General features: G+C 49.3%; 1 protein-coding gene across 1 annotated transcript in view; it reads left to right on the forward strand.

Annotated features, from left to right (window-relative positions):
- Positions 1–25,353, forward strand: part of Zbtb7c (zinc finger and BTB domain containing 7C) — a 258,060-nt gene that overhangs the window by 104,221 nt on the left and 128,486 nt on the right. Inside the window, exon 2 of the mRNA XM_071602666.1 lies at positions 15,475–15,536. The gene's annotated coding sequence lies outside the window, so the exon portion shown is untranslated. The remainder of the gene's footprint in view (positions 1–15,474; positions 15,537–25,353) is intronic.

Genomic DNA, 25,353 nt, shown 5'->3' on the forward strand with positions numbered 1-25,353 from the left:
ACAGGGGGTGCCAAGGTCAGCAGCACCCACTTTCTGTCCCATTCCACAGCCCGTGTGTGGTAGAGTGGGGTGGGGAGGGGACGCAGTCACAAAGGGCTCCCTAATACTCACCACTCTCCTTGAGGGGGTCTGAGCAGAGGGTCTCAGGTACCTGCAGAGCTGGCCTCGTCTGGGGCTGCTGTCCCTCCTCTCCTTCCTGGGTTCCTTTTTTCTGGCACCCCATCTGTGTCTCCTGACTTGCCATCCCTCATCTGGAAGGTCCCAACTTGATCCTCTCTGCCTCTGTCACTGTTACCCACCCTTGAGTTCAGGCAATAATTCATCACGTGATCCTGGGGCCTCCCCAGCTCCCCCTCCTGCCCCCTGTACGGGCAGATCCCCCAGATTCCAGTGCAGCCTCTGGGCAAGCACCTCTTGGCCCCTAGAGACCGCAAGTTCACAGAGGAGGGCGCTCTGCCTCTTCCCAGCCCCCGTGCCTGCTCGTGCACCAGTGCACCAGGGGACCCACGGCCTCGGGGGAGAGAAGCACCTTGGTCCCACCTGGTGCTTCCCCCCACCTGGGTAATAGTTCCTGGTACAACTCACCTGACCTGCTCCTGTGACTTTGACCTAGGTGGGGACCTTCAGCAAGCCACTCCCATAAAGAAGCAGTACAGAGACAAAGGGGGAAGACAGGCTGGTGCGTAGGGCAAAAACATGAATATGACAGGTGACAGCAGGTTGTGTCCTGGATTTATGCAGCTCCCTGGGCTTTTTCCAAGGCAGAATGGAACAAAGGCTGCGAGGAAATGTGATGTCAGAGAGAGATGTGGGCCTGGGGTTCGGAGGAGCCGCCTCTTCTTTATGCCATGGGTGGTGGGTAAGCAGGTGTTCGTCATATTCATTTTTTGCCTTTTTGCCTGTCTGGAGTATTTCATAACAAATCCTTAAAAGAAAGAGGCACCTGGGGCCAGGTAAAGGAGGTGGCTCTGGGAAAGATGGAGGAACAGCAGGCCACCTGGAGTGTGGGCGGGAGGAGGGGCAGGGCTCCAGCAAGGGGACAGAAGGAGGCGAATGGAAAACCCAGAGCCATGAGTCACAGCTCTGTAGGGCACTTGCCAGAGCGTGGGACAGGGACTGTGCCAGGGCCAGGACAGAGCCAGGGGTGATGTCATCGTGGGAGTGGATGACAGAGGAGCTTTGATCCAGTTTGCTAGGACACAAAAGATGCCTCTTCTGTGGCCTACCAGGAGTTAGTCGCTGCCTGGGTCTTACACATGGTGGTTGAGGGAGGGAAGGAATCCCTTTATCTGACATGAAGAAGCGGGTTGCACAAGGGTTCCAGCCAGGAGATGTGGATGATCAGGGCCACCTGTGTCTATGTGCGCTGGCTTGTCCTAACAGGCTGGCTCCCAGAGTCTCTGGGGAGACCCCATGTGTGCGAGTGTGGGAACGTGGGCTGGGGGCTGGTGACAAGAGCCAGTGGTGCCTGCTAGGAGCTCCGGGCACCACAGGCAGAGGCAGCGTGAGTCCTGGGGAGGGACCTGTGGACCCTGAAGTGGGCAGCCTGTCGGAAGCTAGCTGCCGTGGCTGGCCTGGGCAGTGTGGTGTGTCTGCCCACAGCGGAGGCCCAGCGCCCCTGGCGCAGCAGGAAAGGCCACGGAGTTCCGAGTGGTGATGTGACCACCTGTGTTGGTCTCTGCCCCTTCCCCATCGCCCCACCCTGCCACCAGGGGACAGTGAGGGCCTTGACGAAAGCCCAGCTTCACAAGGACAACTAGAACATGAGAACAGATGACAGCCGGCGAGGGTGTCAACACAACTGAGGCTGGGAGGTCTGTGGGGGGTGACTGCATGTCCACTTAAAGAGAGGAAAGCAGAAACCCAAGTCAGGCTCTAGAAGCATTCGCACCACCCCCCTCCTTTCCTCAAACGTGCCTCAGAGCAGAACTAGGAGTTTTAGATTCTTTGAAGGTGATGTGAGAAATGGACTTGAAAACTTGGGACTTGTTGAAAATCTGTGCTAAGAGTCTGGCCCCCAGACTCCCCTTCTCAACTCCCCTGCTTCCCCCTGGTTGAGACCAGAGGTTGCTTTTCCAGAGGAAACCATTCGAGAAGGTCTGGACTCAGATGCTGCACACAATGAGGGAAAGTCTGAGCACTGTACTCAGAATGAAAGAATTTATTTAAAATTAGCACCTTTGGGGGTGAGACTTCTAGCACTCTCCGTCCTGGGCTCCAAGAGTACAGGCAGCCTGGGCAATTCCAAGGCAGGTGATTGGAAGGGTCCTTTGCAAATAATCTGACTGGCCCAGGAGAAAAAAAGAATTATGTACATTTACCCAAAGAAATTACAAGATCCCTACCTAAACCCCTGCAGAGAAATCACCAGCTTTTTAGTGTCTCGCTCTTAAGTGTAAATGTCGGTCAAGGATCATGTGGTATCTATAGAAAGGAAACCTCTGAGAGACAGAGAAAACACAAGTAAACAAAAAATAAATAAATAAGAGCCAAAAGGAATAGGGCCAAGTCCAGGAGTGAAAGAAAACTTCCATAAAACTATAATTGATATCTTCAGAGAGATAAGAGGAGATAATGCAGCTATAAAACCAGAATGGGAGGTTATAAAAAGAGAACATTGAAAGAATAAGGGAGAACTTTAAGAAATTAAACATAAAATATCAGAAATTAAAAATTTAGTAGAAAGTTTGAGAGAGAGAGAATTGAAGGACTTCACCAGAGTGTTGGAAGAGAAGACATAGACACTGGGATACAAAATCTAAGGATATTAGGAGGCCAGGGCAGGAGGCCAGCAAGAGGACTCTCAGAGCAGAGAAGAAAGACCTCCGAGAGGAGGAATTTATCAGAGACGTTCTGCAAGAAAGCTCCAAGGACTGGCTTCTGAACAGCAGAAACGAGCACCATGAATGAACAGACCCATCCCAAGGGCCATAGTGGACTTTCAGAATACTAAGTGTTAATAAAATTTTCAGAGAGGAAAAAGTGGCTGCCTTACATACAGAAATCTGAACACAGAACAGTCTTAGACTTCCCACTGTGTCCCTCGGGTCTAGAGGACCCGGGTACAGTGCCTTCAACCTTCCAGAGAAACATAGCCTCCGACTCACTGTCCTCTGTTCACTTCCAAATGGACCATGGAGAGAGAGGGAGAATCGGGCCTTTTCGGGTAGACACAGTCTCAAATACTGTACCTCCTAGAGCTCCCTTCTCAGGAAGCTACCTGAGGAGGAAGATTAGTACCTTGAAACAAGAGTAAACCAAAACCAAGAATGGTGTGTGTGTGTGTGTGTGTGTGTGGAGGGTGGGTGGGCAAAATAATGACCCCCAAAGATGTCCACCTCCTAATCCCCAGAGCCCATGAAAATGTTGGGTTACATGGCCAACAGGATTCAAGATGGCGGATGGAGAGCTGACTGCTGATCAGCTTGCCCTGGGATAGGAGGTTGTCCTGGGTCAGCCAGGTGCACCCAGTTTAATCACAAGTGATTTGGTGAGGGAAAGAGGGAGACAGGAGAGCAGATCAGAGTGAAGGAAACGTGTCCCCCCACCCCAGGGTTCAAAGGAACACAGCTCCGCCAACACCTTGGTTTTAGCTCAGTGACTCCCATTTGGGCCTTTGACCTCCAGAACCAGAAGATAATAAGTTGAGGTTGTCTTAAGCCACTTGGTTTGTGGTCATTAGTTAGAGCAGCACTAGAAACCAGACATAAGACATACGAATTCCAGGTGGAATTCCCAGGTGAATTCTTACATCCTGAGTGCTAGGCTCAGGAGCAGTTGGTCCAGACTGGAGCTGGAGGTGAGAAACTCTACAGGGGATGACTTCCCACTTGGTTCCATGGATTCCCAACATGCTAAACTGTTTCTGAAGGGCTTTTAATAGTTCTGGCAGTCAGTTGGTATGTAAATAGATGTCAGGTGCATACAAAGCCATGTTAACACTAGCAAAAATTAAAAAGTTATGCAAGAAAGGAAATATTATCATGTGGCTCATCCATGAACAACACTTACATCATCACCACCACTGTGAGCACTGACAGTTGATTTTACTTAAAATGGTAGGAAGACACAGAGAACAGAATTGTGTGTTTAATGGAGGTGGAGATGGGACCAGAAGGGAGAGAAAACCTCATTTCCATTACGGGACACTAAGACACAATGCAGAGGAGTGTAATATCTGACAACAGTAACGATACCTCGTGCTGAGAGCTGGACTGTATCTCTCCATAATTGATATATTGAAGCCCCGACCCCCAGGAGGGCTGTATTTGGAAAGGACATTGTCAAAGCTAAATGAGGTCATAAAAGTGGAGCTCAGATCCCATAGGATGAATGTCCTTATAAAGAGGAGATGCCAGAGAGCCTGCCCTCCCCACCCTGTGTGCACATAGTGAGAAGATGGCCCTCTGAAAGCCAAGAAGACAGCTCCCGTCAGAAACCAATCAGCCAGCATGTTGACCTTGGACTTCTACCCTCCAGAACTGTGGCAAATACATTTCTGTTGTTGAGGCCACCCAGTCTGTGGCGTTTTGTTATGGCAGCCTGAGCTGACTAATACATCATATTATTTAGAAATATGGCAATAAAGAACACAAGAGATGGCTAAAACATTCGAGAGTTGTTATCTCTAGAAATTGGGACTTAGTGTGAGGAGAGCTAAAATATTTTTCACGGTTAGATTTTTATTACTTTTGATTTTTCAAAGCATGTATACATATTTGTTCATCTAGTTAATTTTTTTAAAAGTTAAATAAGTGAAATTGGTAAAGGGAATTTATTGGCTTAGGTAGATGAAAAGTTCAGAAACAGGGTGATATTTAGGAGGGATTTAATCAGGTTTCCATTTTTTGTTTTTCTGTGACTAGCTCAGTGCTGCACTCTGGGCTCTTTTGGTAACAAAGTAGCTGCCCAGTGCAAACTCCAGCCCTTGCATTCCCTCTCTCCATCACCACTGCTGAAGTTTCTCCCCCAGAAACCCACAACAGACATCTTCTTATATGATGAAATTGGCCCAATCCACCATGGCAAGAGAGCTAAAATGAACAGATTGGCTTAAATCAACCATGACCTACCCTGAAACACAGTTGCTGGGCTGGGGGGCAGGGGAGGTGATAATCTAGAAAGAATTTAGGATTCTTTTACTAAGAAGAAGGGGAGATGAATGGTGGATGCCTCAAAATAGCCAGTGTCCACTAAGAATGCATTCCTTTGGAGAACATTTTCCTTTGTCTTCTTGAGTTGCTGGTGCCTAGTGATACTTGGGATTGATGGGTCAGTTGGTTGGTTGATTGGCTGGTTGGCTGAATGGCATTTGGGTTAAATGTTAACTTTTGCTGTATGTGATCCATGAGGTAAGAAAGTCTAGATATAAAGAAAATGACTGATGAGGGAGACTAAGAGCTAGAGCATCCACCCCAACAGGGATTTGGGAATGAGGAATGAAAGACAGAGGTGAGCCCAAAGCTGCATCTTCTTAGGGGAAGTGATCAAAACCGTGGCCCAGTTGGACATGATCAAAAGTTTGCATGGCACAGTGTAACTGAGGGACTCCTAGGGTTCGCCCACACCCAGCTCCTCCCCACCTACTGCAGATGCCTGAATCATATCATTAGAAAAAATTCACTTTTGTAAGAAATGCCATCACTTGTGAAGACTGGCACATTTGGCTGAAGAGTTGGCCAGATCCTTCCTAGACAGCTGCAGTGGGGAACTCGGGTGTGGGAGGGAGGAGGAAGGGCATCTGCAGAGGTGCATGGGGCGGAGCTGGGAGGAGGTGGCACCAGGTGAGTCCTGAATGAGGTGGGGGCAGGGCAGACCGTTCTCCCTACCTCACCTTAGCCTTCACTGGGGCCCTACTAAGGGGAGAGCTGGATGCTCTCTAAACCACAGCTAACCCTCTTGCCAAACATATGCGCTGCCTCCACTCCCTCTGACTGATGCCCACAGCTGGAGGAGCGCTCGGACAGGAAGGCCACTGTCTGGAACATCCCCTGTGTCTGCTCTCACCAGCTGAGCCAAATGCTTTCCCTGGGCGCTGCTGGCTTAGTTTCAAACCTGTTTTTGCCAGTGAAACTGGCTATTGTAATTATATAGTTTAATTAAATAATATGCAAGCAAATTAAATACATTTGCAAAAAGAAAAAGAAAAGGTTGTTTCTATGAAAGACTTTTTAAAAAGTGGTTTTTAAAAAATGCTGTTGAGTTAGATGTAGGTTAAAAAAAAAAAAAAAACCTATGAAAGTTAGGAGAAATTTCCAAAAAGATCTAGTAATATTTTTCCTTCTTTTTCTTTGTTTCCCCACCCCACCCCCAAGTCTTGGGGCTTGAACCCAGGGACTTGCACATGCTGTGCAGGGCTCTACCACAAAGCTAACCCCCCCTACAGCCCTACATTCAGATTATTTTGCAAGTATATTTAATTTTTCATTTCACTGTGGTGGGGGGACAACTGAAATTGGAATTGTAGGCAATGTCACATGTGAGTGATTTTATGCACAAAGACAGTAAGAACAATTCTATTCAGGAGCTACAAAGTCAAAGGAAAGGCCTTGACTTGGCCTTGAAGGTTTGGTGACTGAATGTACAGGCACCTGCCAGATGCTGTCGGGTTTCGGAGCAGACCTTCTACCGCAGCACATAGGCAGTGGGCTCTGGCTCCTGGAAACCAGTTCCCATCCCTCTGGATCAGAGCCTGGTATGCAGAAAGGGGTTTCATTTCTGGGCTGTGGATGCTTAGCTGGGTGGGTTCCTCAGAGCTGATGAAATTGGAAGTAGCCAAGAGGAAGCAGAAAGAAAGTTGGAGATGGCTTCAGCCTGGGCCAGTCTCTCTGTCTCTCCCAGAGTTTTCTCTGGGGTCCCTGAGCCAAATGCTGCAGTCCAGCTCCTGCTCTTCCCTCTGTCCTTCCCTGCACCAGGGCAGTGGGGATGGGTGATTTCACAGCTCCCCAGCCCAGCTCTGTATCAGGGCTGCATGTCTGGCTCTCCTTTGCACGGACCAGCAACACCTGCTCCATCCAGACCTGGTAACTCACTGCCCTGCTCCATCCTGCTGGGTCCCTTCCTTCCTCTACAGCATTGACCCTACCTCTCCATGTCCTCCCCACCCCTCTGGACTCTGTTTACTGTCTGCTGCCTCCAGGGAGGTCTCCCTAATGAGCACCCCACCTGCCCCAGCTCATTTCATGGACCACCTCCCATCCTCAGTTCTCACCAAGGTCCACCGCTCAAGGTCCCCTAAGCTGTGGACATACAGTTCTCCCAGACCCCCTTTCTGGATTTGATTTCACAACCTCACCCGCCATCATCACCCTGCAGCAGAGGTTCCCTTATGAAAGCGCCTGCGATGGACCTGAACAGGGTGATCTGTGACAGCGAAGACCACAGGACCACAATGTCCACCATCTAGAACCTGGGTCCCAGCACTAAGGGGGGATTGTGGGACTTCAGGTCAGCTTGTCTCTTTCCAGCAACTCTCAGCCAGAGAAGTGAAGGTTCTGGGGTAGGAGGCTGGGTTTGGGGAGGGAAAGACAGGAGGTTCTAGAGACAGCACCACGTGGCAGTCCCTGGCCTCCAGATCTGCTAGGGGAGCAGGGAGGAGGAACTGAAGCACATGAGATGTGAACTGCTCACGGGATGTCCCATATGAAGTGACCCAGTAAAGGGTGTCCCCCAAACTCTTTGCAGGAGGTGGGATTCAGGGGATCTTTGGAGTGCACAGAGCCCAGCAAGCAGCGTTCTCACATTTCCTGTGAGGCAATTGTGCTTCCGTGGGCCTATGCTGTGCTGGCTGCCTCCCTCTGGATCCTTCCCAACACCTCCTATTGACAGGGGAATTGGTGCATGAGGGGACATCTCCCCATTTTGTGCCATGGCAGCTCCAGAGGAGTGCTGAGTTTTCCTAAGCCCCAAAGGTTGGGGGACACATCCTGTTTGACACTGTTGAGTTATTTTGTCCACTGTCCCAGATAGCCATCTACAGTGTCACCTTGTGCTCTAGAAGAGTCAGTCCTGCTTTGAGATAAACATGTATGATCTACTAATGCTCCACTTTGGGTGGGATCTAGTCCTCCCCCCTCCTTTTTTTCTTTTTTTTTTTTATTATTGGTTGTTCAAAACATTACAAAGCTCTTGACATATCATATTTCCTACATTTGATTCAAGTAGGTTATGAACTCCCATTTTTACCCCGTGTACAGATTGCAGAATCACTACCACAAGAGCCCCTTTCCAAACATCCACACACCTGTCTACTCCTGGTTTCCGTCTGTCACTGGTGCTCTTGTGGTAGTTGTGATACACAGGCTGGCATTAAGTATTGCTATCATGCTGGACACCAGTAGAGGTAGAACATTCTGGAAAGCAGGTTCTGAAGGAATGTTACAGGATTCAGACCACCAGGAAATAGGACTAAAGACTAGACCAACAGAGGCAAGAAGAGGTACCCAGGGGAGGCCACAGTCAGAGAGACAGGGCTGCCTGCCTCCCTGTGTACTTCTGAGCTGGGAATTCCACCTGCGGCCTGATCCCTCCCTCTGGCTCCCCTTCCAGCACTTTCCCAAGAGGCAGCCTCAAAAAAATCCCAGCCCCACTTGGCAGCAGAACCAGGAAGCAGGGCTGGGGCTACCACCCAGGCAAATTCCACAGCATGCACCTCCCAAGCTCCCTCAGCAGATGATATCAGCAGAGAGCCCTCTTGTGAACTTCAGCAAACAGCATTCCCCCACCCCTCACCCGCAGGGGGGCTGTCCTGCTGCCTCTGAGATCCTGATACCTCAGACTTATTTCTTTTCCTTGTATCCTATAGAGAAGTTTTTTTTTTTCTTTTCTCCATATTTAAACTCATTCAATATTGTAACATTGAATATTCTTTGCCCACCGCAGGGGCAGTGGGGCGGTGGGGCAGGCCTGGGTGGCTTGCCCTCTCTCCTCAGCTCCGGGACCATCCTTGCTGGAGGCCCTCACTCAGATCTGCAGGGCCCAGGAACAGCTCCCCGAGGCCAGAGAAAATAAAATGTGCATGACTGAGCAAGAACCCAGTGAAGCAGCCTGACCAGGGAGATTAGGCCTTTGTTCCTCAGTCAGGCCCCCTCCCCCTTCCCCTCCCCCTTCCCCTCTCCCTTCCCCTCCCCCTCCCCCTCTCCTCTTTCCTCTTCTCCCCTCCTCTCCTCTCCCCTGGCCCAGGCTCTACTGTTGACCTTGGCTCTGGGCTCAGCCTTCCCCTTTCTCAGGGCTATTTTAAGATCTAGGCCAAGGTCACAGAAACTGGACTTCCAAGGGGCCATCACCCCAAAGCAATGACTGAAGGAGGATTCAGTTGCCTTAGAAGAGCATGTCCCTGGACACACACACACACACACACACTCCTTTTTTTTTTTCCTCTCTCTCTCTCAATCAGACCAGACCAAACTGGCCTCATGCTCTGGTAGACTAAGAGGGATGGTTTAGACCCCAGTTCATTCTCTACAGACATCAGCTGGGCTTCCCCCAAGCCCCCTACCCATCCAGTGAGGGGCAGTTCTTGGCTTGCAGGAAAAGGGAGCAAAAAGATCAGGGGGACCCATACACCCCTCTCTCCTTACGCCTCCAGGTTCCTGGGTTATTATCTTATGTCTCCCAGGTTTGGTGTCTTTGATACACTGGATAAACTAATGTTGGGGAGTCGTTGTTCACACTGGGGTTTCACATTAGGGTTCACCTTTGTGTTCTGTGTTCTATGGGTTTTGACAAATGTGCAAGGACACGTATCCACCATTAGCATGTCATGCAGGTCTCCACATTCGTCTTTCAGTAGAGTCTCTAGAGTCTCAGCCCCGCGCGTAGTTCCCTATTGTGTACGTATTCACCTTTCACCCCTTGACTCCTGGTAACTACCAGGAGTATCCATAGTTTTTGCCTTTTCTAGAATGTTACATAGTTGGAATCATAGACTAGGTAGCTTTTCAGACTGGCTTCTTTCACTTAGCAGTATGCTTCTAAGATTCCTCTGTGTCTTCTCACTGAGAAGAGAACAGATTGTTTTTTAATCACTGAATAATATTCTGTTATCTGGATATACTACCATTTGTTTATCCATTCACCTATTGAGAGTGCATGTTGGTTGCTTCCAGTTTGGGACAATTATAAATAAAACTGCTGCCGGGCACCGTGGTGCACACCTATAATCCCAGTGGCATGGGAGGCTGAGGCAGGAGGATCAGGAGTTCAAAGCCAGCCTCAGCAAAAGTGAGGCACTAAGCAACTCAGTGAGACCCTGTCTCTAAATAAAATACAAAATAGTCTGGGTATGTGGCTTTTTGGTCGAGTGCCCCTGAGTTCAATTCCTGGTACCCACCCCCCCCCCCAAACAACAACAACAACAAAACAAACATAAATAAAACTGCCATAAATATCTGCATGTATTTTTTGTTTTAAACATGGACATGAATTTTCAGTCCATTTGAGCCAATCTCTGAGCATGCTTCTAGATTGTACAATAAACCCGTGTTTAGCCTTGGAAGGCTCCACCTCGCTGTCTTCCAAAGTGACTCACTGTGAGAAATAAAGTCTGGTGGTCCATTTTTCAGAATCCAGTGTTTGGCCTTAAATGTAAAATGGGGAGGTAAGAAGAGGAACAGGAGGGGAGAGTTAGAGTGGAAAGTGACCAGCAATTCACAGCCCCTTGACAAACAGGGGGAGGGACTGGCCTGACCAACAGAGATAAACTGCAAGATGCTCTCAACCCAAGAAGGCCTTCCCACCTTAAGGGGACCAAGGGAGGTGAGGACAACTAAAGGTTTAAATAACCCAGTAGGAGACCGCCAAACCTAGAAGGCTCTATACCCCACAGTGCTCAGCCAATGAGAACCCAGGGAAGGGACCTTGTGTAATGAGGAATGACCTGCTGGTTGTAACTGCAGGGGTGTTCCCGCTCCCCCAGACAGGCAGTCAAATCCATTTTGGGGCTTTGGGCAGGTGAGCCTGTTTCTCTACCATCATGCATTCCTAAGGTGGCTAATTTAACATCAGAGAAAAAGCAAGCTGCAATCTTTGCAGCACAGACTCTAAAGGATTCTGCTAGGAGCAGCCCTGCCACCCTGTCACCAGAGACCCTCTGCTGGTCAACCCCGAGGCCCTCCAAGCCCAAGGCTGGATGGCCCACAGTGACAACTCATCACACCAAGCTCTTCCTACCAGTGCTGGGCTGTCACTAGCCCCCAAAATACTTTCCATGGAACAGCATCAACGCTCACTATGTGCTGGCCCTTTGCCAGGCACTGGGGACCTGGCAGTGAGCACAGCAGTCAGGATCATCCCTGCACGCAGCTGACCTCCCAGGGAGAAGCTAGGCTCACTGGGCTCACCTGAGGCCCAGTTCCAAGTGTGTCCTCCATTTTCTGATTTAATTCTTGCTCCATCCATGTGAAGTTAGAGGTAGGTGTTATTAGTGTGCCTACTTTGCTGGTGAGAATCTGATGCACAGAAGTTAAATCACTTGCAAGGTCACACAGCTGCTGAGTTGCTGAGTGGCAGGGCCAGCTGTAGACCTTGCCAAAGGGACCATCATCTGGCCATCCTGAGGGAGTCTCCTGGGGCCTCTGACCCCAAACTGATTGTCAGGGCAGGTATCTGCTTGTGCTGGCCACCCTTCAACACCGAAGAGCCCTGGTCCCAGTCACAGATGCCTGCTGGGTGGCTGCCATGTACTCATCTTCTCCCAGGTGCAGTGGGGTGACCCCAGACCTCTAAGCCTCCTTCCTGTCTGTAAGCCCTCCTGGGAGGAGTTTGCAGGTAGGAAGCACAGCTTCCCACGTCCGCCTTGCCACCAAATAGCAGAGACCCCGGAACTTCGCAGATAGGCAATTAATGGGTCGAAGCTATTCTACCTACCTGGGAAGATACTTAATCATAAAGCATCCCCCAAATGTTAGTTCATATTAATGTTAATATTGGTGTTGCTGCTGTCAGTCACATAGTTTGAATTCACAACTGTTAGTCTTTTTATTGCTCCTGAAAGCCACAAGCCATCCAGAGGTGCAGACATGGGTGTTTGTGGCCACACATTTGCCGACAGACCCTGGCTTCCCACTTTTTTATGTCTAACTGCCTCCAAGGCAAAGAGAAGAGGGGATGATGACCGGGAAACAGAGGGATGTCAGAAAAAGCCTGAGCTGACAGCACGGTCTGGTCAAGGGCCAACTGCTTCTCCTCGGGACAGCAGGCTGGAGCCGGGGCTCCTGCTCTTTGAATGTTGCTTCCATTTAATCTCGCCTGTCTGGGAGAACCAGGACCATCTGTCCCACAGCGGCTGGCCCTTGACAGACAGTGCCGCTGGTCACAGAGCCAAGAGCTGGGGAGACAGAGCCTGGATGATGCCCTTTGGCCCATTTCCAGCCATGCCTGGAGATTTGAGAAAACAAGTCATTAGTCTCAAATATTCCTTAATGATGGAACGAGAGCCAGACAAACCAGGCTTAGGTTTTGCCAGTGCCCAGGTCAGTGTCTGGGAAGGCCCCTGGAGTGATTGAGAACCTTGTCCTGGCTGAGAGTGTGCCTGGCGCCTCGTCTACCCAGAGGCACAGTGGTGCCCAGCACCTGGTAAGATGGTGGGGGTCGAGGGCCATGTGACCTTGGAAGTCTTGCTAGCTGCTTCCAACTGCAAATTTGTTATTTGTTTGAGCTGGAAAGATCTCTGAGATCATGTCCCCATTTACAGATGGGAAGAGAGAGAAGCAAGGCTTGTTCAGAGCTCTTGCTGGGTTCCTCCCAGGCCTTTTTTTTTTTCCTTCTTCTTCTTCTTCTTTTTTTACTGGCAACACTATTTTTTGAGACTTAAAGCACATTATTCCAAGGGAAAAAAAATCCAGGACACTGAAAAAATTACCCATGCTATTTATTCATTCTCACTCAGAGAAGTTGTTAGTTCTAATGACCTTTCCAAATTAATAAAATCTGTAAATGCTCATTGTTTATTGCACACATTGAGTTGCACCTCTAAATGGCTGGAGGGAACAGCAAGCCTGCCTGGAATATTTAGCTCCAGGGCTCTGCAGCCAGCAGATGTGCTTTGTACCCTGGGCAAGGGAGCTGTGCTCAGCATTCCCAGGGAAAGCAGGCAAGGCAGCCGAGCAGCCCACCTTGTGTTCAGCCCATGGCACACAAGAGGTGTGAGTGACAGTCCATGGACCTAAGATAGTACCGAAGCAAGGGCTAGGTTGCAGGCTACGGCATTCAGAGAAAGAAATGTTGGGGGATCCGGAAAGTCCGTGAGATGTGAGATTTGATGTGAGCCCAGAAGAGAAGGATTGGGTCAGATTGCCCAGAAAGGGAGCAGAGGGTGAGCAAAGGGTAAGATTGAGGGTATCACTGGGGCCCACGAGCCCATGTGGAGAGGAAATTGGTTGGGGACATGCAGAGAGTACTCTCCCTGGAAGGAAGCCAGGTTCTAGAGGGTGATGGTGTCTAGACTTCAGAGAATCCTGTCTCTCAATGCTCCGACCCCAGTGCTTACGAGCCACAGGTTTCCCTGGCCAAAAACAAATTACCCTTGCAGTTTGTTCAACCTCACTCAAAGAAGCTATTGGCACTAATGACCTTTCCAAATCAATGAAATCTGTAAGTGCTTAATTGTGTATTGCATACATTGCCGTGTGTGCTTTAGTCCTGGTGACCGTCTTTCCGTCTAAGCTTGTGAGTGACCCTGTCTGCTCTTGATTTCCAAGATGAAGAGGACAGAAGTTTCTTAGAGACATGCTGTGCCCGTTGTGCTGTTGTTGCAAGGGGATTTTTAAAAATTGAGGTAGAATATATATAACATAAGATTTACCACTTTGGCCATTTTTAGTGTGCAGTTCACTAGTGTTAAATACATTCACATTGCTGTGCCACCATTGCCATTGCCCATTTCCAGAACTTTCCATGTAGCCCAACTGGAACTCTCTCATTCAACACTAACCGCCACCCCCACCCCTAGCCCCCTGCAACCACCTTTCCACTTCTGTCTCTACCAATTGGACTCCTAAAATTGCAATCATACAGGGCGCCATTTTGTGACTGGCTTATTTCACTCAACATTCTATCCTGGTGGTTCATTCATGGTGTAGCACGTGTCAGAATTTCCTTCTTCTTCTTTTTTTTTTTTTAGGTCAAATAATGTTCCCTCCTATGTATGTACCACATTTGGTTTACCTGTTCAGTTTCTGACGGACGCTGGTTTTCCTGGTCCTTTGGGCTGTCGTAAATAATGCTTTGGGTGGATGTGTGTGTTTGAATGTCGGTGTGAGTGCCTGGTGGGAGGTTTTTGAACTAAAAAAAACAAAAGCTCCAGATTTTCAAATGCTGAGGCCTGATCCCCTGGCCCCTGCTGTCACTCCACAAGGAGCAGGTTGCCATCTGGCTATTGCGCCTGCGTTAGACTCTTGCACCTGAGCAGAGGTGAGCGTTCTTCTCTGCCAGGGCCACAGACTGAAGGCAGGTCTGTCATGCACGCCACCTTCCCTATGCCATGCTGAGCCCCCTCACTCTGTGCTGGAGCCCGTGCCAAGACCCCTTTGCCTTCACTTCTTATCCTAAAATACATCAGTCACTTTGCATTGGTCCCTCACTGAAGTAGCAAGTGCTTTGAACTCTTGCTTGATGAGTCCTTTCCCTCCCCTTCTAAATGTATTTAGCCACGATCCTAAAAGCCAAGAAAAATCACTCAGGCAGAGTTCTCCTTCCCATCCACCATCTTCCCCTCCCCAGCTCCCTCCAAAAATGCACGCGTGTGTCAGCAGAGCTAAAGGGCATCCTGTCTCCGAACGTCACTACTTCTGCACATTAATTGCCCAAACTCACATTACTACACATTAAAACGGTGACACACTCCGGCAGAAGGCAGGAGAAGTCGCGGTGCAGGTTGGCATTGTCATTAACTCAAGTCTTTGGTGTCAACTCCCTCCGGCACCAAGCGTTCCCGCCTGGCCTCGTCGTCAACCTCCGTGATGCATTTTCTGGCCTTTGTTGGTTGGTGTCAGCTCTTGAACATTATTTAAATGTAGTTTGGGGGTCCACGAACGCAATTACCATTGTGTTATTATTCAGGGCCAGATTGTTAAGATGCAGGCAGCTGTACAAGGAGATGCCCTGTGCTGTGAGGTCCAATTTAGGAGGGCCTTCGGAGCGCGCGCAGGGTTGCTAGGCAACCCCATGCTACAGAAGTGGAGGCCTCACTCCGGAGTGGGAAGAAGCCCAGCGCCTTCAGGGAATTGGAGGCAGTGGTCAATCTGAGACTGGCACGGCGCCGGGAGCGGGAGGAGACGGCGTGGGCTGAGCCTAGAGGCCTGCGGCAGTGGGGGCGCCCACCCAGCGAGCACATGGTGTTCCCAGGGAGGGAAGATGCTTGCTGCTGGGAGTGGGAATGCAGAGAAGATGCAGAAGCCTGAGGTCGGCCAGGAAAGCGCCGAGGGATCCCCAGAGCAGATGCTAATGTGATTCTCTGTCCCTTTCTTCTCTTTGCAGGAAATGAGCAGGTTGGCCGAAAAGCTGGTGGCCTGAAATTGAAGACTAAGGCGTTGGTGCTTGTGAGTATGAATCTTGCTCGTTTGGTTGTGTGGTTTTACAGTGTTCCTGGCCAGTGGGCAGGTTTCCCTAGTAGGGAAAAGAAGCAAGACCTGGGTGGAATGGGCTTTGGGTTCTTCTGGAAGGTGACTCTTGATGAGTGGGTTGGACCCTGGCATATAAGGCGTCAGATTGAAGGAGGAGGCTTGGAACCTTGGCTCTGTCTTCCAAGTGGAGGACATTCCTGTTGGCTTCACAAGACAGTCACTCCCTTGGCCTGCGGATGGGTGAGTGGGCAGAGCAGGACTCCTCTGGGGAAAAGAAAGGCGTGCTTTCACACAGTGCTAAGTTGGCTGCTATTTAGAACAGTAAATCCTCATCTAGGCCATGTTATAGCATCTTAAACTAAGAGTAGACATATGTACAATCCCCCCGCCAGCCTGAGAGCCTTAGTCACCTGGGGCCAGGCATTACCTGCAGTCTCTGAGCAGGCCACGAGAGCCAGCAGGCCTAGGCTGTGTTTTGGAGGGGCTCCCAGTGTGGAAAGAGAAGACATCTACATGTGGGACAAATAAAGAGCTCTCTGGAAGGGTGCATGGGCCACCTCTGGTACAGACCGACCAACTGGTGCTGGGGGGTGAGGAGGGAAGATTTCCTGGGGAAGGAGACACTTGACCCAGGGTGGAGGAGGCAGGCCTTTCCAAGGAGGAGGACCAGGGCCAGAGGCCCCTCCTGGGACCTGGTTGGGCCTGCAGGGAGTGCAGCACAGGCCTGGGTCTGCAGGGCTGGGAGGTTGGTCAGGAGCTGAAGGTCTGGAATAGCTTCATGAACGGTCCAGATGCAAAGGACCAGAATGCAATAAAGAATCCCTCGCCTCTGTAAATACAATTAAATTTCTGCCCATTTGTCTGCTGCTGCATGTGGGAATGGCTGCATGGATTTTCCACCAAACTTGAAGTTGTACTTGAGATCAATACACTGGATAGATTACAAGAAATTCTGTATTAGGAATCTTCCCTGGGAGAGAGAGAGAGAGAGAGAGAGAGAGAGAGAGAGGGAGAGCCTCCTCCAAACAGCAGCACCTGAGGGCCACCAGCACTTTATGAGACCAGTGGTGGAGTCATTCCCTGAGCTACAGGTGGATAGTCACAAAGATAGTGTTCCCAGCTGTCCCCTTGCCCTTCCCCAGAGCTTTTGGTACCCAGGACGAAGGGCAGCAGGGATTTATTTATTTAACCAAAATTAATTCCTTATTTGTTTTGTGCTAATTCTGAATCCCAGTACCAGCAACCGGTATTTCCACAGCGTTACCAATCTGTAGCACACGTGCGGGTCTTGCTGCCCAGGAGCTGTACAAAGGCTCTATTCGGTATTCTTATTTTGGAGATTCAGGACACTGGGCTTGGAGTCACTAAATATTCACTGAGCTTGTGAGTGACAGAGCTGAGAAGTCCACACTGTCCATGAGTAGATCTCTAATTAAGGAGCAGGCCCTTCCAGGTGAGGCCCTGTCTTCTGTGCCTTCGTCCTGGAGAGGAAGAGTGAGTGTTGTCTGTTCCTGCTGTAGGAATTCTGTCCTGGAGGCCAGCATTTTGGGTCGCTGGCTTTCCTGGGCCGTACATGTCAGACGGATGGTCTTTGGCAGGGTGGGGAAGGTTTTGCCCTCAAAACAGAAGGCTCTGTGTGCTTCTAACACCAGAGATGCTTTCTGTCGACAAGAGAGGGCTTCATTTGGAACCATTGGTGACTGCTGAGTTGGGGCTCCCCAGAAGCATAGCTTAAGTAGGTTTTGGGTGCATGGAACTCTCTTGGGAAAGCTCTTAGGAAGCACTGTTGGAGAGGGGGAGGCAGGAAAAAGAAGGAGGCCCCGAGTGAGAATGAGCTCTCAGGGCGAGGGTCCTCGGCTCCATTCACACATATGACACTGTGGTGACATCTGGTTTGGAGACAAGGGTCAGGGCTTGTGTAGCCCATTCGCCATCAGCTGCCTCCAGAGTGTTGCTGGGGGTATAGGCTCCATGGCATCGTGTCAGCGAAGAGCAGCAAATCCAGAGACTGTCACGGTGAAAGCCACGGTCCATGCTCTCAGCAGCTGGTAAGGGGTGCCCAACAGTTGCATCTCCTGTTGTTCTCATGAGTGTCTCTAGTGTGAGGACAGCCACATGTCACGCTCCTCTGACCTGGCAGTAATTCTCACTGCAGTTAGGTTTGCATTTAGAGGTACAGGTATTAAAACAGAAATTCATAATGCCTTATTGAGGTACCATTGACAAAAATTATATGTATTCATGATGTAAAAGAAGAAGAAGAAAAAAATTCATAATGTGTGATTTTTTAAAAATTGAATTTTATTGGAATTTCATTCTTAATAGGTATTATACTCTTGTGGCTCTAATTTCAAAAGTACCAAAAGATCTCCAGTAGAAAGTCCCCTGCCCATCTCTTGTATGCTCGCAGTGACAGTGTGGTTTAGATATCCAAGTTTTAGTGAATCTCATGTTGTACTGAAAGATACTCTTGGGTCTCAAGAATCAGCAGTTGGGGTTACTCCAGAAAGGGATGAGCTGGAATGTGGCCCTTTTTTGGAAGGAGAGCAGTTCATAGTCTGGTCAACCCACCGTGGAAGATTTAAAGTGTTGAGCAATTTTGCACACATTTCCAAACTGCTTAATAAGTGATAAGAATTGCAAGCTATCATTGTTTCTGATTGCAAATAAATAAGTATTATTTAAAGCAAATCACACATAGTTTGAGGATTCTGTATTGCAGCCCTTGGAATTCCGCAATCTTGAAAATAATTTAAAGTTTCACTAAATGCTCTATTTAGTGCAAATTATTGAGGTCTTGCTGCACTTATTATCTGCTGCCATTCGCACGTTGTTTAATGACTTACTGAAACGTGTTTTCAGTTTCCTGAGTATATTTAGATCCACTGCGTGTGAGCGCCTTGGGAATTCTCACTGTGCTTTCCTTTGATGAGGTGACTTGACATAATTTGGAGGCGCTTTCTCCGCATAGGATCTGGTCAGTGACGGAATGGGTGAGCATCCTGTGGTGGGAGGCGTTGAAACGGTAGCTAGGTCATCTGTCAACAAAGCTGTATAGGAACCTATCTACGTGACAGGCAGGCGTAGAAGACTTCCGAGGTCCTGTCACAGCTGGGTCTGGTCTGTGCATCTCTGTGATCATCCTTAGCCTCTCTAGACCATCCAGCATGCCCCAGGCCACCCAGCGCACACAACGCCCACTTACCTGCCGCATTTTGGTCTCCTGGGTTTTGTCTAATGCCAAAAAATATCCAAATAGAACTTATTTTGTGGTCGTGTAGGCCTGGTGTGTATGTTTTGCTCTTGCAAACAAGCTGTCTTTTCCAGTTCTCCTTCGTGTTGATGCTCTCTCTCCGGCTGCAAGAAATCCTCGAATGTGCGCATGGCCTATTCCAGCCCCAAGACGGATTTTGGTGGCACCCCCATGAGGCCATGAAAAAAAAAAATCTCATTTCCGTCTGAGAAATAGAATCATTATCTTGATTGAAATAATATCTTTCCTCAACCTGCAACCCGATAAAGCATCAAATTGGTAGAGTTTCCTTATCACTGCAGAGTTTGCAGGACACAAAATAATGGCCTGTCACTGCCTCTGGTGGGGCAGGTTGTGTAATACAGAGCCCATGACTCCCCGACAGATTTGCATGATATGGTGCCTGGTACAGTGTAAAATAAGCCCCTTGATGACAAATGTCATTATATGAAAATGAGAGGGTGGCACTGGGCCTAGAACAGCAGTGGTAATCGGTGCAGCCGTGACTGTTACTAAGACATTTACTGTGTCTGGGCCGTTGTGGGAACAACCAAATACTCTAGATGTCTTCTCCTTTTTAGGGTGTGCTTGCTCTGAGGCTCTGATCCCCTATCTGAGCTTCCAGGGCTTCTTTTAGACTAAAGGGGTAACTGGGCTTAAGAAGGTGGACCAGGTCCTAGCTGTTGTTGTCAACAAGTCAGCCAGAAGCCAGCAAGCTGACTGACATCTTTGTGAAGGGGCTGTGAGTGGGGAGGCAGAGAGAGGGCCTAGTCCCAGGCTGTCCACCATTATTACCATGCAGCTTTGGGCCACTGGGACCCTGGTGTCCTCTTCGTTCAGAGAGGGTGGCACAGGTCTATCAAGAGAATGAGGTGACATGGTGCTTGGGTGAAGTCAAAGATACTGGCTGTACCCTCTGTCCTCCTTGCCCCCGTGCACTGAGTGGGAGGCTCTGCTACATCCCTGGTGGGTCTTGTGGGTGTCGAAATGCTGGTTCCCATGAAGACTCTTTTCTTCTTATTTTCCTCTCCAATTCCATGCACTTCTTCATCAAAAGAAAGGTTTCCATAATGTTAGAGAGCAGTGCCCGGACGGCAAGTCCTGTCTGGTACAATCCTGCTATCCATTTGTCTTGTGGCCTGGTCTCAGTTTCCTCCCCTATGACACTTGTGCAGGGGTGATTCAAGGACATCAGTGACCAGCCTTTCTGAGCACTTACTCTGACAGGTACTGTTCTGTTTTGCATGTATTAATTCACTTCATTCTAAAAACAATTGTGTGCATTAGCAACTTTGAGTATCCGCCTTTTATAAGGGAAAAGGACCAGAGAAGCCCAGTAATTCACCCAAGGTCACATAGCCAGTAAATTGTGGAGCTGGGATCTGAAGCTGAAATGTCAGCTTGGTTGGAGGTCTTGAAAACATAACAGACTATATCAGGATTAAATAATAAACTTCAAGCGGCCTGGGCTTCCACTGGAGCCTAACCCAGAATCCTATGATGGAACGAAGCTATAATAATCACATCTTTATAATGTCCCAGGAGTCATTAGAGGTGGTTTCTGGCCCAAGGGGGAGGTTGAATGGTCTTCTAGCCAAGGTGCCTGACCTGGGGGGCATGATGGCTCAGATGCTTTCTTGTACGGGATCCTGCAAAGCTGTGCCCAGTTCTACAGACGCTGGAGCACCAACATGCAGGACCTGCCTGCCCCTTACTTGTCCCGCATCTGACCCAGCCCCCTCTTCCTGCAAAGCCCCCAGGCCTTGGGACTGTGCCACCTGCCGAGACTTCCCCAGGGAAGAACACATCCCAAGCCCCAGCCTGCCTGCCTCGCTGCCCTCTGCAGAATCTTGTCTTCAGGGGCAGCGCTGTCCTGTCAGTGAGCGCCTGATTGCCATGGTAATCACCAGCCAAATGGAGTGGTCTTATAACACATTTTCATCTGGAATATGAACAGGTGTGCTGGGGAAATCAACATTGATCAACAAGACGGGTCTTTTTTGGGAAATTAATATTGAATTTAGGACTGCTCAGGGAAACAACAGGAAGAAGAAATACCTGCTTGCAGTCAAGCTCCCTCCAGCCTGAACTCTGACCTGTCCCCTGGCAGATGCCTGGTCCTCAGCAGGTCACTCATGTTCCTCCCTGCCTTTCCCTCTCCTCTCCCATGAACGCCCATCTGTCACACCCCACCTCCCCTGGGAAGCCTTCTTTGGTCCACCCAGCCTCCTCCAGTCACCTACAGTTCCCACAGGGGGTCTAGAGCTAGCTGGAGAGCCCCCAAGGGACATGCGCTCAATACTCTGAACCTGCCATGGGGTCCTCCTCCCTCTCAGCCATTCAGGGAAGTCTGTCAGCTGGGGACTGTGGGCCCACCCACAGGCCTCAAGGAGGCCAAGCGTCCACTAAGTTAAGAGCCCCACAGTCTTCCTAGCAGCGCCATTAACTGCCGTCCAGCGGAAGCTAGCGCCAGGAAGCCATTGTGTGTCCTGCTGGAGCCTCGGAGCCGACTGGCACTGAGGTTTTGTCATCCAGAGATAAAGCAGCACGGAAGCCAGGCAGTTTTGATTTTTCAGTCTCAGGGTCCCTGGCCCTCACCCCTCCACCCACTTCAAAATCAGTTGTGGTCCTGGAGGAGAGAGACCCCCCTCCTGGGGTCAGACGGGGCCCTCCCCCTCTGCTCCAAGGCCACCCTCGGGGACTCCAGCGCAGGGTGCCAACGAGGCAGAGGCAGCAGCGGGCCACACGTTGGCTCCGCTGCTTTGTCCCGAGCCTGCCCGTGTCTGCGACACGGGGCAGGGGACAGAATGGACTTGACAGGCCTGGCATGAAAGGCCTTCTCTGCTTTGAAGCAGATAATGCATCAGAGGGCCCGCCCTGACGACGCGGCAGGCTGAGCTAATATCTTGATTTTGATAGAATGAATAATGAGGAGCCCGAGTGTCGCTCGGAACTCGTTTTGAGGACCATGCGAGGCCACATGCTCCGCTCGTTGAATCGTTGAATCGGGCTCCTGAAGGGTTCCCAACAAAGGGTTTCGCCAGGAAGAAAGGCCTTCCTCCACGACTCTTCTCGCTTTTCATTCCCTTCTTGTAACAGTAACTTAGGAAAAGATGACATCAAATGGGGACACGGAGCAGCGCGCCAGGCTCTTGTTCTGCAGCACACAAGGCTCTGCAGCTGACCCTCGCTGCGCACGCGCGGAATGCAGGGCCTCCAGCACCAGCCTCCAGCACCACCAGACCCAAGCACGTCCACCGGGAGGGCTGGCAGGAGCAAGGGGCCTGCAAGACCCAGGTGGCACATTCCCTGGGCCATGTGGAAGGAGCTGGTGCAAAAGCCCAGGCTTGAGGGGCTCAGGAGACCCAGTGCAGCACCTAGGGCTTTAATGCTAGGGGGCTGTCCCACCATGGGACTGAAGGGGCCACGACAGGAGGCTGCTGAGAGCAGGGACAGGGAGGGTGGGATGAGGGCCACCTGACCTCGCTGTGATTGCTGGTCCAGGGACACAGCCAGCCTGAGGCATCTCTGAGGAAAGGAAGACAAGATATTAAACACCCCGCCCTGGGCCTCTGTAGCCTCCAGGTGGAGGCCCCGCGGGTTGATTTGACCAGAAGCCAGAGTGGAGGGTGGGTTAAAATGTCTCCTGAGTGTCTTGATCATCTGGGTTCCATGGTTCACTCAGGTATGTGCTCTTGAGTGCACACATGCCTCTCTCCCTCTCTCTCTCTCTCTCTCTCTCTCTCTCTCGTCATTTGAGAGTAAGTTGCTCTCATCATGGCCTGACACCCCTAAACACCTCAGCATGAGTTTCCCAAACTTACGGCACATTCCCTGATTGGTCAGTGAATTTAATATGAATACACCACTTTTACCTAATTTACAATTTTTGTTCCAACTTTGCCAGGTCACCTCAGGATGTTCTTGACAGCGTTTCTCCCTCCAACACAGGATCCCTTGGAGGCCTGGGTATTGCATTGAGTTCTGTCTCCTTGGCCTCTAATCTGGAACATTTCCACAGCCTTTCTTAACCTTTCATGACATGGACATCTTTGAAAAATGCAATGCCCCTCCCTTTTATTTTTAATCAAATGCTCCCATTTTAAGTTTGTCTAATGTTGCCTTATGATGGGGTCCAGATTATGTGTTCTTGGTCAGAATCCTGCATAGGCTTTCTTGGACCTTCTCTGGGAACCACACCTGGAGGCTCTCACCAGTCTTCATTGGTGAGGTTAATTTTTTTTCCTCCCTCCCTCCCTTCTTTCCTTTTTTCCTTCCTTCCATCTTTCTTTCTGTCTGTTTTGTACCAGGGATTGAACCCAAGAGTGCCTAACCACTGAGCCACATCCCCAGCCCTTTTGATTTTTCACTTTGAGACAGGGTCTTCCTACTTGCTTGTAGCCTCACCAAGTTGCAGATCCTCCTGCCTCCCTCAGCCTCCCTAGCCACTGGGATCACAGGCATGTGCCACGACAACCAGCTGGTGGGGTTGATCTTCATCTCCCAGGTGTTGTCTGCTTTCTCCATGGTACAACAACGGCTTTTTTCTCCTTGGAACTGGGAAGCAGTCTGTGGGGAGCCCTGTCGAGGCACACAGTTCCCCTGCTCCTCGTGCATTTACCCTGGATGCATCCGATGATGGCTCTCGTCTCACTGGGTCGTTAACGTGATGGTGGTGAAGTTGCTTTTCTGACCCCTGTGCTGGCTCCCTGTGTACCAGTTGGCCCTTGGCCTTCTACTGTGGGCAGTAGAATGTATTATTTGTCTATTTATTATCTTACTAACTGATGGCTTCCTGTTTTTCTGATGATCTGTTATTTCTCACTGAACTTATCTTGGTGCTTGCATTGTCTCAGGTTTGAAGGGTGGGAGCTCCTTCCAGCCTACCCACACTGGGTGTTGCTATGCTGCCATTCCTATCTAGACACGTTGCTCTTGTTCTCTGGCCCGCGAAGCCCCAGGCTCATCTCCTGCCTGCCCTGCTCTAGTGCAGGAATCAGCCATTTCTCTGAGGAGCTCTGATTTCTTTATAGTGGGAAATGGATTCAATGCCAAGATCCGCTGGGCATCTTTATTTCTTGGCCCATTGAAGGGACAGACCATGAACTGCACATGTGCCCATTTACCTATTCAGTTCCATCCATAACTCCCATGCAGGTACAAACATGTGTGTAACACCCACATGCTGATGTGCATGTCCACTCATGTTCCCATGTTAGAAATCCCGAGTCCACACTGATGCCTCCAATTCCAATTCGCGTTCCTTCAGGGTTGTTCCTGCCTTCTCCATCTCTTATTTTGTGTCCTTCCAAAGTGAAACCTGGGCTCCCCAAACCCTCAGCACACCTCCCTCACTCCCTCTATCCCAGCTGCCGTGTTCAGGAACACCTTGGGTTCATCTTCTTTCCTTCCATCTTTTTTTTTTTTTTTTTTTTGACTCTTCAGTGTCATTTGGTATTTATTTGAAATAGAGTTTGGTCCTTTTTTTCTTTTTTCAATATGCAGGATTTCTCCCTTTCTATTTTTATTGGTTTTATTTAATTTAAATTTTTAAATGGGTAGAACACACTTTTCAAAGCCAAAAGTACACAAAAAGATATACTTGGAGACATGTCACGCTCTCCTGTGTCCCACCCCCTGTAAGTTACCAACTGCATGGTTTTCTACTTACAATCCTATTACTTTTTGTTAAAACAAGCCAAACTATAAGTTTTCATGTTTTCTCTTCTTTCTTACAGAAAACGTCCCATATTCTATATGCTTCTTTTTCATACTCTTTGCATTGAATAGTATCTCATGGAAATAACTTTGTACCAGTTTGTGGAGCTCTTCCTTGGTCTTTTTCACATCTGTATAATACTCCGCTGTCTGTACATTCTGATTTATTCAACCGCTTTCCTATGTATGACCTCCGTAGATAGTTCCCTATAGTTTGCAATTACAAATAATGCTATAATGCTGATGCATGTGCTTCTTGTGCTTGGAAAAATTGTGTCTCTTGTGCTTTAGGACAAATTTCTAAGAATAGGATTGTTGAGTTGAAGAATACACGTGTGTGTAGCTTTGATACACATCCCCCTCCTTGGACTGGGCCAGTTTGTATTTCTGCCTGTTTGCCCACAACCCCACCAACAGAAGGTACCATGGAGTTGTGGGATTCCTGCCAATCTCCTGGACATAAACTAGTATCTAAGGGTAATTGTAATTTTGTTTCTCTTACAAGTAAAAGTTGAACTTTTTTTTTCATGATCTAAGGGTCATTTTTCATTTTTAACATCTCTTTTTGTAAATTGTCTGTTCATGTCTTTTTCCCATTTTGTATTGGGTACAGGTCCTTTAGGAGACTTTCATGTACTACTATCATTAACCCTTCATCTAGGATGTATATGGCAAATAGTTCTCCCAGTCTCCCAGGTTATCACTTACCTGTGACTTTACCTACAGGGCTTGTCACATCATTTTTTTTTTTTTTTTTGAGTAGAGTCAACACTTCCTTATATTCCCTCTGGATTTTTAGGCACGGGTTAAGAAAACTTCTTT

This window comes from Marmota flaviventris, chromosome 16 (genome assembly GCF_047511675.1).
Source record: "Marmota flaviventris isolate mMarFla1 chromosome 16, mMarFla1.hap1, whole genome shotgun sequence".
Taxonomy (NCBI): Eukaryota; Metazoa; Chordata; class Mammalia; order Rodentia; family Sciuridae; genus Marmota; species Marmota flaviventris.